This window comes from Chiloscyllium plagiosum, chromosome 45 (assembly GCF_004010195.1).
Source record: "Chiloscyllium plagiosum isolate BGI_BamShark_2017 chromosome 45, ASM401019v2, whole genome shotgun sequence".
Lineage (NCBI taxonomy): Eukaryota > Metazoa > Chordata > Chondrichthyes > Orectolobiformes > Hemiscylliidae > Chiloscyllium > Chiloscyllium plagiosum.
In genome coordinates this window covers 6,350,413-6,367,128 of record NC_057754.1, presented here as the reverse complement: position 1 = coordinate 6,367,128, position 16,716 = coordinate 6,350,413, and positions in this window count along the sequence as shown.

Here is a 16,716-nt window from a genome sequence, read left to right as displayed (position 1 = left end):
GGACCGAGGGTCTGTTTCCGTGTACATCTCGATGACTGTAAGAGGCTGTTGCTAGCCCGTTCGGTTGACCTTTGCTCACTGGACTGATAAGAATGCATTGAGGAAATGCTGGGACTGAGTGAGTGAGCTGTGAGACTTAACCCAGTCAATAAACTCTCCATCCAGGACTGGCTGATTGCTCCTAATCACCTCTGGTCACCAACGTCCATCTGACGTTGGTGCTGATTTCCACACAGCAAGATCCCAGGACGGAGCATGGTTTTTACCTCTGGACAATGTTCCCGTTGTGGGAAGGATGTTATAAAACTGGAGAGGGTTCAGAAGAGTATTACCAGGATGTTGCCAGGGAATGGAGGGTTTGGATTATAACGAGAGGCTGGATGGGCCGGGATATTTGTCACTGGAGCGTAGGGGGCTGAGGGGTGACCTTATAGAGGTTTATAAAATCATGAGGGACATGGGTAAGGTGAATGGCAGCTGTCTTTTCCCTGGGGTGGGCGGAGTTCAAGACAAGGGGGCACATTTTTAAGGTGAGAGGAGAAAGATTTAAAAAGGACACGAGGGAGAGTGTTTCACACAGAGGGTGGTTCGTGTGTGGAATGACCTTCCAGAGGAAATGGAGGATGCGAATACAGTTACAACATTTAAAAGACATTTGGATAAGGACATGAATAGGAAAGGGTTTGGAGGGATATGGACAGGAGCAGGCAGGGGGAACTAGTTTAGTTTGGGATTAGGGTTGGCACGGACTGGTTGGGCCGAAGGGTCTGTTTTCGTGCTGAATGACTCTGTGAATCTCTCTGCAGCATTGTATGGTCTGTACATCCTTGTTCCATTCAATTGTATGCTCTTTGTTGTCTGATGCAAGGCTCGACACTGTAATTTCTGATGCTCAATCCTTGTGACTGGAGTACAATGCAATCTCTGACCAATGTTCCCCTCTGCTTCCTCCCTCTGCTTCTGCCAACAGAAGACCACTCGATTGAAGGTGAGTACTGCAGCTCACTTATTTCCATGTTTGTACTGTGCTGTTAGTTACATTGTTGTAGGTATGTTTTACCCCTCATGGGGAGATGCTGAGGTGTCAATGCTGATTGAATAGTAGTCTCTGGTTTATGTTAAAGTCAAAACAGTAGTCCGTTGTAGTCTTGAGGCACGCTCACTGGAATCCACTTGTGGACAGACTCACATCACTGTAGACAACGCACTGGTGTGTGCGCTCTCTCTCACACATGCGCATGTGCACACACACAGGCAACGCACACATACAATCTCACACAGACACGTCCTCACACACACACGCACACGCTGACACAGACACACACATTCACACACACACACACACTCTCTCTCTCTAACACACACATATTCTCTCTCTCACATACATATACTCTCTCTCTCTCTCACACACAAACACACACATACGCCTCCACACACACGTACACGCATGCACACTCACAATCACAAACACACACACTCTTACACAAAATTAAAAATCACACAACACCAGGTTATAGTCCAACAGGTTTAAATGGAAGCACACTAGCTTTCGAAGCACTATTCCTTGGACAATCACCTGAAGAAGGAGCAGCGCTCTGAAAGCTAGCGCTTCCAATTAAACCTGTTGGACTATAACCTGGTGTTGTGTGACTTTTAACTTTGTACACCCCAGTCCAACACCGGCCCCTCCAAATCATGACTCTTACACATAAATTGTGTCACACGCACGCACACACACTCACATGCACACACGCACAGTCACATACGCGCACACATTTATAAACACAAACATGCTCACCCAAACTCATGTATACACTCCTACCCCCTACCCACACACACACACCCACAGTCACTCACACCCACAGTCACTCACACACACGCGCACACACACAGTCACTCACACACACACACCCACAGTCACTCACACACACACACATACAGTCACTCACACACACACACCCACAGTCACTCTCACACACACACAGTCACACACACACACACACACACACAGTCACTCACACACACATATGCAAACACTCGCACACACACACATTGGTCTGTCTTGGGGGAGCGATGTCAAGTTCAACATCCTGCTGAGTCCTTCCTTCATGATCCACCAACCCCCCCCTTTCTCTGCCAGAACCTTAGCCTCCCCCCCCCCGCGGGGGAAGTATGGGAGGATTACTCAGAAGTGGGGGGGGGTAGGGAGCGATGGGGCATGGGGTAGGGAGGGTGCTGGATAACTACAAGATGCAGTGATGGCGCTGAGCAAACTGGAAAGGGGCAGAGTGAGCGGGGAGCGGGGAGAAAGATCAGGCTTGAACCATCGCGACGAGGGAGCATCTCGGATTTAAATCGACTTGAGCCGAAGCTGTGACCCAGTCACTTCAAACAGACATCTTCACCCTCCTGACAGCTTTGCCCATCGTCAGTGGGTAACCCCCACGTCTGGTTTAACTGGGGATCCACGCGTTTAGTCTTTTAAAACACCTCAAGCAATTGTTAACTTGCCCAGAGCTCCAGGACTGGTCCAAGGTGGTCTGTGAGTGTATTTGTTTCATTTTAAAAGTGGAATCCCAACCCAGGGAACAGATGTGAGGTCAGAAAGGGGTGCTTGCAATCCCATTTCCTGCTATTTCTTACCATGATTTTCTAGAGTGAGGGAGGGGTGGGGGCGGAATCGCAGAGAAACCTATAAAATTCCAACAGGGTCAAGGATGTTCCTGACGACCCGGGTGTCCAAGAATGGGGGTGGTCACAGTCTAAGGATTACGAGGTGGGGTTGTTCCGGACTGAGATGGGGAGAAACGTCTTCCCCCAGAGAGTTGGGGGGGGGGAGAGTCTGTGGGATTCTCTGTCACAGAGAGGGGTTGGGACCGAAACATCGAATTGTTTTTCAGGAAGGAGTTGGATCTAGTTCTTGGAGACTGAGTCAGATGATTGTATGGTTTATAAAATCGTGAGGGGTGGGGGAGTCCAGAACTAGAGGGGCATAGGTTTAGGGTGAGAGGGGAAAGATTTAAAAGGGACCGAAGGGGCAAATTTTTCACACAGAGGGTGGTACGTGTATGGAATGAGCTGCCAGAGGAAGTGGTGGAGGCTGGTACAGTGACAACATTTAAAGGCATCTGGGTGGGGACATGAATAGGAAGGGTTTGGAGGATATGGGCCAAGTGCTGGCAAATGGGACTAGATTAGGTTGGGATATCTGATCAGCGTGGACGAGTTGGACTGAAGGGTCTGTTTCCTTGCTGTACATCTCTATGACTGTACGGAGTTGGATATAGTTCTGAGGGCTAAAGGGAATGTGGGGGAGAAAGCGGGGAACAGGGGAATTCAATTGGACGATTAGCCATTATCCTACAGAATAGCGGAGCAGGGCTCGAGGGGCTGAATGGCCTACTCCTGCTCCTATTGGCCATGCATGTTGGGAGGTGTGGTCACATCCCAACGCACCAGCTCACGGCCAACAGATCCTGGAGTGGGATTCGAACCAGGAACTGTCTGGCTCTGAGGGAGAGACACTTCCCGCTATGTAACCACAACCTCCTTGTCACGCTCTCCACCCTCAGCCCTTTGCCAAGGGCCGCACCAGGCTCGCTCCTTTAAGTCTCCCCTCCCCCCCCCACCTTTGTTTACGAGCGACGTTCCCGACGATATAAGCTTGGCAACCATTGGGCGGTAACCAGCTATTCCGACCAGGAACTGAGGAGAAAACAGGGAGCGTGGTTGGGTGGGGGGAAGAATCAGTCGGGTGTGGTCTTCAGGAATTCCTTTGGAGGTGGATAAACGCATGAGGGAGAGAACAACATGATATGGAGGTAGAGAGAGAGAGAAGTGGTGGGAAGAGGGGCTTAGTGGCCTCTCTTTGTAAATGTTCCGCAATTCATCCGTGACAGTCACTCACCGGTGCGATGGAAATCTCGCGCCCTGCGCAATGTGTCACAGTGAATTAAGTTTGACGATACTGAAAATTGCCCAAGGGTTAATGGACAGCCCGCAGGCAAGGGCGAGGAGTGGGGATGAGAAACCAGCCATTCCTCCTTTCGCCTGTGCAGTGGGCTCGGGATTCAGTCGGTCACCTTTGATCCTTCCTGCAGCCTGTCAGCCGGATCTAATCTTTCCAGGGCTGGGTGCTGAGCCAGCCCTTATCAAACACAGCATGGGCTACCCAGGGACTGTCAGGGGAGAGCAGATAAGAAAGCTTAGAAAGGTTCAGGCTGCACACTGATCGGACTGTCTTCCCCACCCCGGCAATCTCCTGGGGGAGGCAAACGGACCATACGCACGCAGCCCCACTCATTTCAGACCCACTGTCGCCCCCCCCGAACCTCTTAAAGAGATAGTTACAGCACAGACGATGACTCTTTTGAGCCTGTCTATTGCAAACTCCCCAGATACTGATGCAATCCGCCCCTGCACATACAGCCAGGCTCAGACTGACAAATGGTAAATAATGTTCGGGCCACACTACCTAACCGTCTCCCCCTTGACATTCAATGGTGTTACCATCACTGAATCTAACAGTCTCCCCCTTGACATTCAATGGTGTTACCATCACTGAATCTAACCATCACCTCCTTGATATTCAATGGCGTTACCATCACTGAATCGAACCATCACCCCCTTGATATTCAATGGTGTTACCATCACTGAATCTAACCATCACCCCCTTGACATTCAATGGTGTTACCATCACTGAATCTAACCATCACCTCCTTGATATTCAATGGTGTTACCATCACTGAATCTAACCATCACCCCCTTGGCATTCTATGGTGTTACCATCACTGAATCTAACCATCACCCCCTTGACTTTCAATGGTGTTCCCATCACTGAATCTAACCATCACCCCCTTGACTTTCAATGGTGTTACCATCACTGAATCTAACCATCACCCCCTTGACATTCAATGATGTTCCCATCACTGAATCTGACCACCATCTCCTTGACATTCAATGGTGTTACCATCACTGAATCTAACCATCACCCCCTTGACATTCAATGGTGTTACCATCACTGAATCTAACAATCACCCCCTTGACATTCAATGGTGTTACCATCACTGAATCTAACCATCAACCCCTTGATATTCAATGGTGTTACCATCACTGAATCTAACCATCAACCCCTTGATATTCAATGGTGTTACCATCACTGAATCTAACCATCAACCCCTTGATATTCAATGGTGTTACCATCACTGAATCTAACCATCAACCCCTTGATATTCAATGGTGTTACCATCACTGAATCTAACCATCAACCCCTTGATATTCAATGGTGTTACCATCACTGAATCTAACCATCAACCCCTTGATATTCAATGGTGTTACCATCACTGAATCTAACCATCAACCCCTTGATATTCAATGGTGTTACCATCACTGAATCTAACCATCAACCCCTTGATATTCAATGGTGTTACCATCACTGAATCTAACCATCAACCCCTTGATATTCAATGGTGTTACCATCACTGAATCTAACCATCAACCCCTTGATATTCAATGGTGTTACCATCACTGAATCTAACCATCAACCCCTTGATATTCAATGGTGTTACCATCACTGAATCTAACCATCAACCCCTTGATATTCAATGGTGTTACCATCACTGAATCTAACCATCAACCCCTTGATATTCAATGGTGTTACCATCACTGAATCTAACCATCAACCCCTTGATATTCAATGGTGTTACCATCACTGAATCTAACCATCAACCCCTTGATATTCAATGGTGTTACCATCACTGAATCTAACCATCAACCCCTTGATATTCAATGGTGTTACCATCACTGAATCTAACCATCAACCCCTTGATATTCAATGGTGTTACCATCACTGAATCTAACCATCAACCCCTTGATATTCAATGGTGTTACCATCACTGAATCTAACCATCAACCCCTTGATATTCAATGGTGTTACCATCACTGAATCTAACCATCAACCCCTTGATATTCAATGGTGTTACCATCACTGAATCTAACCATCAACCCCTTGATATTCAATGGTGTTACCATCACTGAATCTAACCATCAACCCCTTGATATTCAATGGTGTTACCATCACTGAATCTAACCATCAACCCCTTGATATTCAATGGTGTTACCATCACTGAATCTAACCATCAACCCCTTGATATTCAATGGTGTTACCATCACTGAATCTAACCATCAACCCCTTGATATTCAATGGTGTTACCATCACTGAATCTAACCATCAACCCCTTGATATTCAATGGTGTTACCATCACTGAATCTAACCATCAACCCCTTGATATTCAATGGTGTTACCATCACTGAATCTAACCATCAACCCCTTGATATTCAATGGTGTTACCATCACTGAATCTAACCATCAACCCCTTGATATTCAATGGTGTTACCATCACTGAATCTAACCATCAACCCCTTGATATTCAATGGTGTTACCATCACTGAATCTAACCATCAACCCCTTGATATTCAATGGTGTTACCATCACTGAATCTAACCATCAACCCCTTGATATTCAATGGTGTTACCATCACTGAATCTAACCATCAACCCCTTGATATTCAATGGTGTTACCATCACTGAATCTAACCATCAACCCCTTGATATTCAATGGTGTTACCATCACTGAATCTAACCATCAACCCCTTGATATTCAATGGTGTTACCATCACTGAATCTAACCATCAACCCCTTGATATTCAATGGTGTTACCATCACTGAATCTAACCATCAACCCCTTGATATTCAATGGTGTTACCATCACTGAATCTAACCATCAACCCCTTGATATTCAATGGTGTTACCATCACTGAATCTAACCATCAACCCCTTGATATTCAATGGTGTTACCATCACTGAATCTAACCATCAACCCCTTGATATTCAATGGTGTTACCATCACTGAATCTAACCATCAACCCCTTGATATTCAATGGTGTTACCATCACTGAATCTAACCATCAACCCCTTGATATTCAATGGTGTTACCATCACTGAATCTAACCATCAACCCCTTGATATTCAATGGTGTTACCATCACTGAATCTAACCATCAACCCCTTGATATTCAATGGTGTTACCATCACTGAATCTAACCATCAACCCCTTGATATTCAATGGTGTTACCATCACTGAATCTAACCATCAACCCCTTGATATTCAATGGTGTTACCATCACTGAATCTAACCATCAACCCCTTGATATTCAATGGTGTTACCATCACTGAATCTAACCATCAACCCCTTGATATTCAATGGTGTTACCATCACTGAATCTAACCATCAACCCCTTGATATTCAATGGTGTTACCATCACTGAATCTAACCATCAACCCCTTGATATTCAATGGTGTTACCATCACTGAATCTAACCATCAACCCCTTGATATTCAATGGTGTTACCATCACTGAATCTAACCATCAACCCCTTGATATTCAATGGTGTTACCATCACTGAATCTAACCATCAACCCCTTGATATTCAATGGTGTTACCATCACTGAATCTAACCATCAACCCCTTGATATTCAATGGTGTTACCATCACTGAATCTAACCATCAACCCCTTGATATTCAATGGTGTTACCATCACTGAATCTAACCATCAACCCCTTGATATTCAATGGTGTTACCATCACTGAATCTAACCATCAACCCCTTGATATTCAATGGTGTTACCATCACTGAATCTAACCATCAACCCCTTGATATTCAATGGTGTTACCATCACTGAATCTAACCATCAACCCCTTGATATTCAATGGTGTTACCATCACTGAATCTAACCATCAACCCCTTGATATTCAATGGTGTTACCATCACTGAATCTAACCATCAACCCCTTGATATTCAATGGTGTTACCATCACTGAATCTAACCATCAACCCCTTGATATTCAATGGTGTTACCATCACTGAATCTAACCATCAACCCCTTGATATTCAATGGTGTTACCATCACTGAATCTAACCATCAACCCCTTGATATTCAATGGTGTTACCATCACTGAATCTAACCATCAACCCCTTGATATTCAATGGTGTTACCATCACTGAATCTAACCATCAACCCCTTGATATTCAATGGTGTTACCATCACTGAATCTAACCATCAACCCCTTGATATTCAATGGTGTTACCATCACTGAATCTAACCATCAACCCCTTGATATTCAATGGTGTTACCATCACTGAATCTAACCATCAACCCCTTGATATTCAATGGTGTTACCATCACTGAATCTAACCATCAACCCCTTGATATTCAATGGTGTTACCATCACTGAATCTAACCATCAACCCCTTGATATTCAATGGTGTTACCATCACTGAATCTAACCATCAACCCCTTGATATTCAATGGTGTTACCATCACTGAATCTAACCATCAACCCCTTGATATTCAATGGTGTTACCATCACTGAATCTAACCATCAACCCCTTGATATTCAATGGTGTTACCATCACTGAATCTAACCATCAACCCCTTGATATTCAATGGTGTTACCATCACTGAATCTAACCATCAACCCCTTGATATTCAATGGTGTTACCATCACTGAATCTAACCATCAACCCCTTGATATTCAATGGTGTTACCATCACTGAATCTAACCATCAACCCCTTGATATTCAATGGTGTTACCATCACTGAATCTAACCATCAACCCCTTGATATTCAATGGTGTTACCATCACTGAATCTAACCATCAACCCCTTGATATTCAATGGTGTTACCATCACTGAATCTAACCATCAACCCCTTGATATTCAATGGTGTTACCATCACTGAATCTAACCATCAACCCCTTGATATTCAATGGTGTTACCATCACTGAATCTAACCATCAACCCCTTGATATTCAATGGTGTTACCATCACTGAATCTAACCATCAACCCCTTGATATTCAATGGTGTTACCATCACTGAATCTAACCATCAACCCCTTGATATTCAATGGTGTTACCATCACTGAATCTAACCATCAACCCCTTGATATTCAATGGTGTTACCATCACTGAATCTAACCATCAACCCCTTGATATTCAATGGTGTTACCATCACTGAATCTAACCATCAACCCCTTGATATTCAATGGTGTTACCATCACTGAATCTAACCATCAACCCCTTGATATTCAATGGTGTTACCATCACTGAATCTAACCATCAACCCCTTGATATTCAATGGTGTTACCATCACTGAATCTAACCATCAACCCCTTGATATTCAATGGTGTTACCATCACTGAATCTAACCATCAACCCCTTGATATTCAATGGTGTTACCATCACTGAATCTAACCATCAACCCCTTGATATTCAATGGTGTTACCATCACTGAATCTAACCATCAACCCCTTGATATTCAATGGTGTTACCATCACTGAATCTAACCATCAACCCCTTGATATTCAATGGTGTTACCATCACTGAATCTAACCATCAACCCCTTGATATTCAATGGTGTTACCATCACTGAATCTAACCATCAACCCCTTGATATTCAATGGTGTTACCATCACTGAATCTAACCATCAACCCCTTGATATTCAATGGTGTTACCATCACTGAATCTAACCATCAACCCCTTGATATTCAATGGTGTTACCATCACTGAATCTAACCATCAACCCCTTGATATTCAATGGTGTTACCATCACTGAATCTAACCATCAACCCCTTGATATTCAATGGTGTTACCATCACTGAATCTAACCATCAACCCCTTGATATTCAATGGTGTTACCATCACTGAATCTAACCATCAACCCCTTGATATTCAATGGTGTTACCATCACTGAATCTAACCATCAACCCCTTGATATTCAATGGTGTTACCATCACTGAATCTAACCATCAACCCCTTGATATTCAATGGTGTTACCATCACTGAATCTAACCATCAACCCCTTGATATTCAATGGTGTTACCATCACTGAATCTAACCATCAACCCCTTGATATTCAATGGTGTTACCATCACTGAATCTAACCATCAACCCCTTGATATTCAATGGTGTTACCATCACTGAATCTAACCATCAACCCCTTGATATTCAATGGTGTTACCATCACTGAATCTAACCATCAACCCCTTGATATTCAATGGTGTTACCATCACTGAATCTAACCATCAACCCCTTGATATTCAATGGTGTTACCATCACTGAATCTAACCATCAACCCCTTGATATTCAATGGTGTTACCATCACTGAATCTAACCATCAACCCCTTGATATTCAATGGTGTTACCATCACTGAATCTAACCATCAACCCCTTGATATTCAATGGTGTTACCATCACTGAATCTAACCATCAACCCCTTGATATTCAATGGTGTTACCATCACTGAATCTAACCATCAACCCCTTGATATTCAATGGTGTTACCATCACTGAATCTAACCATCAACCCCTTGATATTCAATGGTGTTACCATCACTGAATCACGGCCAATCCACCCTAACCTGCACATCCCTGGACACTATGGGACAATGTAGCAAGGCCAGTCCACCTAACCTGCACATCCCTGGACACTATGGGACAATTTAGCACGACCAGTTCACCTGACCTGCATGTCTTTGGACTATGGGAGGAAACCGGAGCACCCAGAAGAAACCCCATGCAGACACAAGGGAACAATGTACAAACTGCACACAGACAGTTGCCCGAGGGTGGGATCGAACCCGAGTCCCTGGTGTGGTGAGGCAGCTGCGCTAACTACTGAACCAACAGCTGTTCTTGAACCTGTCGGTCCGTGTGTTTGAGCTTTTGTCCCTCCTGCCTGAGGGAAGAGGGTGGGAGAGATTATAACCGGGGTGGGAGGGGTCTCTGATGATGTCGGCTGCCTTCCCGAGGCAGTGGGGAGTGTAGATGGAGTCGGTGGATGGAAGGTTGGGTTTGTGTGAGGGACTGGGCTGTGCTCACAGCTCCCTGGAGTGTCACACGGTCCTGGGCAGGGCAGTTGCCGTAACAGGCCGTGAAATAGATGGTACATCTGTAAAAATTAGTAAGGGTCTATACAGACGTGTCGAATTTCCTTAGCCTCCCAAGGAAGTAGAGGCGTTGTTGTGTTTTCTTGACCAGCGCTTCGACAGGGGGTGGACCTAGACAGATCAGTGGGGATCCTTCCTCCCGGGATCTAAATGCTGTTGAGCATCTCTGTTGCCAGGGAGAATGTGCCCTCCACCGTGCTTCCTGAAGTCAATGACCAGCTCTTTCACACCACTGTGGGGTCTGGAGTCACGTGTAGGCCCAGACCGGCTAAGGACAGCAGTTTCCTCCCCTAAAGGACATTAGGGAACCAAATGGGTTTTTCCTGACAATCGATTCATGATCATCATTAGCCTCATGGTCCTTCCTGATTTTTATTGAATTCAAATTCTACCATCTGTGCGGTACGGATTCGAACGTAGGCCCCCCGAACGTTGCCCCCAATCATTGGGGAGGAAATGGCCTAGTGGTATTGTCACTGGACTGTTAACCCAGAGACCTCGGGGATGTCCCAGTGATCGGGATCAAATCCCACCATAGCAGATGGCGGAATTTAAATTCAATAAAAATCCAAATTAAGATCTGACTGACTGCTACCAATCCAAATCCATTGCCAATTGTCGGAAAATCCCATCTGGTTCACTCAGCTGGGATTTAGGAAAGGACGTTTGCCGTCCTTATCTGGTCTGGGCCTACATGTGACTCTTAACTGCCCTCTGGGCAATTAGGAATAAATGCTGGGCCTAGCGATGCCCTCATCCTGTTCCACTCGTGCTGCAGCCTCCCTCGAGTTTCTCTTTGTAAGAGGGCTGCCACTCAGGAGACATAAAGGGCTTTTACAACCAGCCAGCTGAAATGCCTCACCCAGTTGACCCTTAACTGCCCTCTGGACAATTAGAAAAGGGCAATAAATGATGGGCTCAGCCAGCGACGCCCTATCAATGCTTCTGACAGCTTTCCTTAACGTTTCCACGGCAACAGCTCTCACCAGGGTCAGGTTAAGCTCGGCTCCCACACCGTCGTTTGGAAAAGATCGGCTCTGGGTTTAACCCTCAGAAGTTAGGCCGGACTAATTTTCATCTCCATTCCTCCAGAGGCCCTGAGCATCCCTGACCAGGCCTGACATTCATGACCACCCCTTCCCCTAGTTGCGCACACCCCACCCAACCCTAGTGGAGTTTCTCGCACCGGAGTTAGCCACCTTCTCTGTGAGGGTCTGGGGTCACAAGTAGGCCCGGATGGGAGATTTCCTTTCTCCCACTCCCCCTCCTCCAAAGGGGAGTGAGCGCAGATTGGGGAGGCACGGTGGCTCAGTGGTTAGCGCTGCTGCCTCACAGAACCTAAGGCTTGGGGCCTGGGTTCGATTCCAACCTCGGCAACCGTCTGTGTGGAATTTGCACGTTTTCCCTGTGTCTGCCTGGGGTTTCCTCCCACAGTCCAAAGATGTGCAAGCCATGGGAAACTGTCCCATAGTGCCCAGGGATGTGCAGGTTAGGGTGGATTGGCCGTGCTAAATTGTCCCATAGTGCCCATGGATGTGCAGGTTAGGGTGGATTGGCCATGCTAAATTGTTCCATAGTGCTCAGGGATGTGCAGGTTAGGGTGGATTGGCCGTGCCAAATTGTCCCATAGTGCCCAGGGACGTGCAGGTTAGGCTGGATTGGCCATGCTAAATTGCACTGTCGTGTTCTGGGACATGCAGGTTAGGGTGGAATTACCATGCTAAATTGTCCCATCGTGCTCAGGGATGTGCAGATTAGGGTGGATTGGCCATGCTAAATTGTCCCATAGTGCCCATGGATGTGCGGGTTAGGGTGGATTGGCCGTACTAAATTGTTCCATAGTGCCCAGGGATGTGCAGGTTAGGCAGGATTGGCCGTGCTAAATTGTCCCATAGTGCCCATGGATGTGCACGTTAGGGTGGATTGGCCATGCTAAATTGTCCCATAGTGCCCAGGGATGTGCAGGTTAGGGTGGATTGGCCATGCTAACTTGTCCCATAGTGCCCATGGTTGTGCAGGTTAGGGTGAATTGGCCAATAAATTGTCCCATAGTGTCCAGGGATGTGCAGATTAGGGTGGATTGGCCGTGCTAAATTGTCCCATAGTTCACAGGGATGTGCAGATTACATGCTTTAGTCAGCGCTAAATGTAGGACCATGGGGTAGGGGAATGGATCTGTGTGGGTTACTCTTCGGAGGGTCGGTGTGGACCTGTTGGGCCAAATGGCCTATTTCCACATGTTAGGGATTCCATGTTTCTTGCTTCTATGATCAACCATGATGATGACAAATGGTGGAGCAGGTTCGAATGGCTGAAAGGCCTCCTCCTACTCCTACCTTCTCTGTTCCTATGATTGTACTACCTGTCGATTAAACCCCTCCCCTCAGGCCACAACCCCCTCCCCAAATGGCTGGCATGTATGAGTTTACCCGTCGCGGATTTGACCTATTTTCTTCTTGCCACCCAGCCATTAACACCTGTTCTGCAACCATATCACTCCCACTACTGCCATTAGCACCCCCTTTGCCTTTGAGCACCTTCCCTGTCCACACGGCATAAAGCCACCATTTTCCTGGGTCTTTCAGCTCTGAACAAGTGTGTTAGGAAACATTAGCTCGGTCTCTCTCCGCCAATGCTGTTGGATGGGCTGGGTTTCTCCAGCGATTTCTGTTGTTCCTTTCAGAGTCTGACTTGGCAATTGAGTCACGATTGATGGCGTTCCTGGGATAATTCCACCAGGGCAAGAGGTGCTTTGTAAATACATGTTGCTGATGATGAACTCAGTGCCAAATCAGGTCCATTAAAAAAAAGATAGAGAGAGAGAGAGACAGCCATAGGAGAAATAGGAAAGGAAAGGTTAGAAGGATAAAACTTTAAATTAAAACAAAGAACTGCAAATGCTGCAGATTTGAGACCCAAACAGAAATCACGAGCAGAACTCAGCAGGTCTGGCATTTATAGAGGTGTTACTGGGTAGGCCCAGCATTTATTACCCATCCCTAATTGCCCAGAGGGCAGTTAGTAGACACTTAGGTTGCTGAGGAGTTGGAGTCAGGTGTAGACCCAGGCCAGGTCAGGATGGCAGTTTCCTCCCTGGAAGGACATTAGGTTAGATTAGATTCCCTACAGTGTGGAAACGGGCCCTTCAGCCCAACCAGTCTGCACCGACCCTCCGAAGAGTAACCCACCCAGACCCATTTCCCTCTGACTAATGCACCTAACGCTATGGGCAATTTAGCACGGCCAATCCGCCCTAATTGTGGGAGGAAACGGGAGCACCCAGAGGAAACCACACGCAGACAAGGGGAGAATGTGCAAACTCCACACAGACAGTCACCTGAGGCTGGAGTCGAACCTGGGACCCTGGTGCTGTGAGGCAGCGGTGCTAACCACTGAGCCACCGTGCAGCCGGATGGGCTTTTCCGACAATAGATTCACGGTCATTATTCGACTCTTAATTCCCATTTCTTGGTGAATTCACATTCCACCACCTGCCGTGGTGAGATTGGGACCTGGGACCAGGGTCCCCCCCCCCACCCCCCCCGGAAGGTTACCCAGCTCTCTGGAGCAACAGTCCAGTGATAAGGCCCTTCGGCCCGTCGACTCCACATCAGTGTCATAGTGTCATAGAGATGTACAACATGGAAACAGACCCTTCGGTCCAACCCGTCCATGCCGACCAGATATCCCAACCCAATCTAGTCCCACCTGCCAGCACCCGGCCCATATCCCTCCAGTCAAAACCAACCCACCTCCCTATTCTAACCCCATTCTCCAGCACTTGGCCCATCGCCTTGGCATTGCGAGTGCCCGTCTAAATCCTTCTTCAATGCGATGGGGGGTGGGGGTTTCTGCCTCTCCCACCCCTCACAGGCATCACGTTCCAGACTCCCACCACCCTCTGGGTGAAAACGTTTCCCCTCACGTCCCCTTCGAAATCTCCTGCCTCTTCCCTTCAACCGATGCCCCCCTCCCCCAGTCCCCTACCAAGAGGGTAACGTGTTTTTCCTATTTACTCTATCGATGTCACTTAGTTAAACATCTCAACTATCAGGAGACTCTGAGTGTTTATAACTCTTGACTATCCATCTGTTCTGACACTACAGCGCACTTTCAGATATGATTGAAGTCAAAATGTCTTCCATTAATATTTAAGGGTCTCATATGAGTTAAGTAGCTGAAGACTTATTGGGTCACACAGCACACAAACCGACCCTTCGGTCCAACTCGTCCATGCTGACCCAGATATCCTAAATTAATCCAGTCCCATTTGCCAGCACTTGGCCCATATCCCTCCAAACCCTTCCTAATCATGTCCCCATCCAGATGCCTTTTAAATGTTGTCATTGTACCAGCCTCCACCACTTCCTCTGGCAGCTCATTCCACACACGCACCACCCTCTGTGTGAAAAAGTTGCCCCTTAGGTCCCTTTTAAATCTTGCCCCCTCTCACCCTAAACCTATGCCCTCCCATTCTGGACTCCCCCACCCCAGGGGGAAAAGACCTTGTCTATTTATCCTATCCATGCCCCCTCATGGTTTTATAAACCTCTTATAAGGTCACCCCTCAGCCTCCGACGCTCCAGGGAAAACAGCCCCAGCCTGTTCAGCCTCTCCCTGTAGCTCAAACCCTCCAACATCCTTGTAAATGATTTTGGCAACATCTTTCCTATAGCAGGGACTGAACGCAGTATTCCAAAAGTGGCCGATCCAATGTGCTGAACAGCAGCAACGTGACCTCCCAACTCCTGTCCTCAATGCACTGGCCAAATAAAGGGGGGGGATACCAAATGCCTTGTGCACCACCCTGTCTAACTGCGACTTCCTACAACAGTTGCAAAGTCAGGGCGAATTAAGCAAACTCTCTGCACAGGCCGTCACACAGCAACTCCACAAAGGTGCACAGTTAGTTCACAGGTTGTGCCGAACCTCGCCACCTCTCGCTGGGGGGGGGGGTAAATCCCCGGGTACAAACCCAACAATCAGGCTGGGAACCCATCGCTGCAGCCCCTTCGTTGTCAGGACGCCCTTCCTCAGATCAGGAGGAGCCCCCAAACTGCCCACGATAGCCCAGGGGTGGTCGCACCCTGTACAGTTACAGCCCCACTCCTGTGCTCCAGTCCTCGCGCTGTGGAGGCCAGTGTACCATTTGCCCTCTGTAGAGCCTATCGCTCCGTCAATGCTTACTTTCTGCTTATCAAAGTGACTGCGGCTTAGATGCTAATTCTAGCCGTTGAGAACCAGGGGTTTGAGACATAACTGTCTCATGTTTTGAAATAAGAAAGGATGTCTATCAGGGCGAAGGTCTAATTACAGTGCAAAGTGTTTGCCCAGGCTGTTCCCATTAAGAGATTTTTTTAAAAAAATGGAAATGTCATTAGCAGGATGTGCACGTCGATATAAAATCTCGAATGTGTGGTGTCTGGATTACTGGCTTTGAGAGTGTGTTCGAATTCACAACACTGCAGGGAGCCAAGACCGAGAGCTTAAACATAAAACACTGGCGACACTCAGTCCCGGGTGATTGTGACAGCAAGGAGGGTTTTAAAAACGTTTGGCTGACCTGCTTACAATCACTGCTGTTTGATAGGGACGGTGTAGAGGGAGTTTTACTCTACATCTAACCCCGTGCTGTCCCTGTCCTGGGAGTGTTTGATGGGGGACAGTGTAGAGGGAGCTTTACTCTGTATCTAACCCCGTGCTGTCCCTGTCCT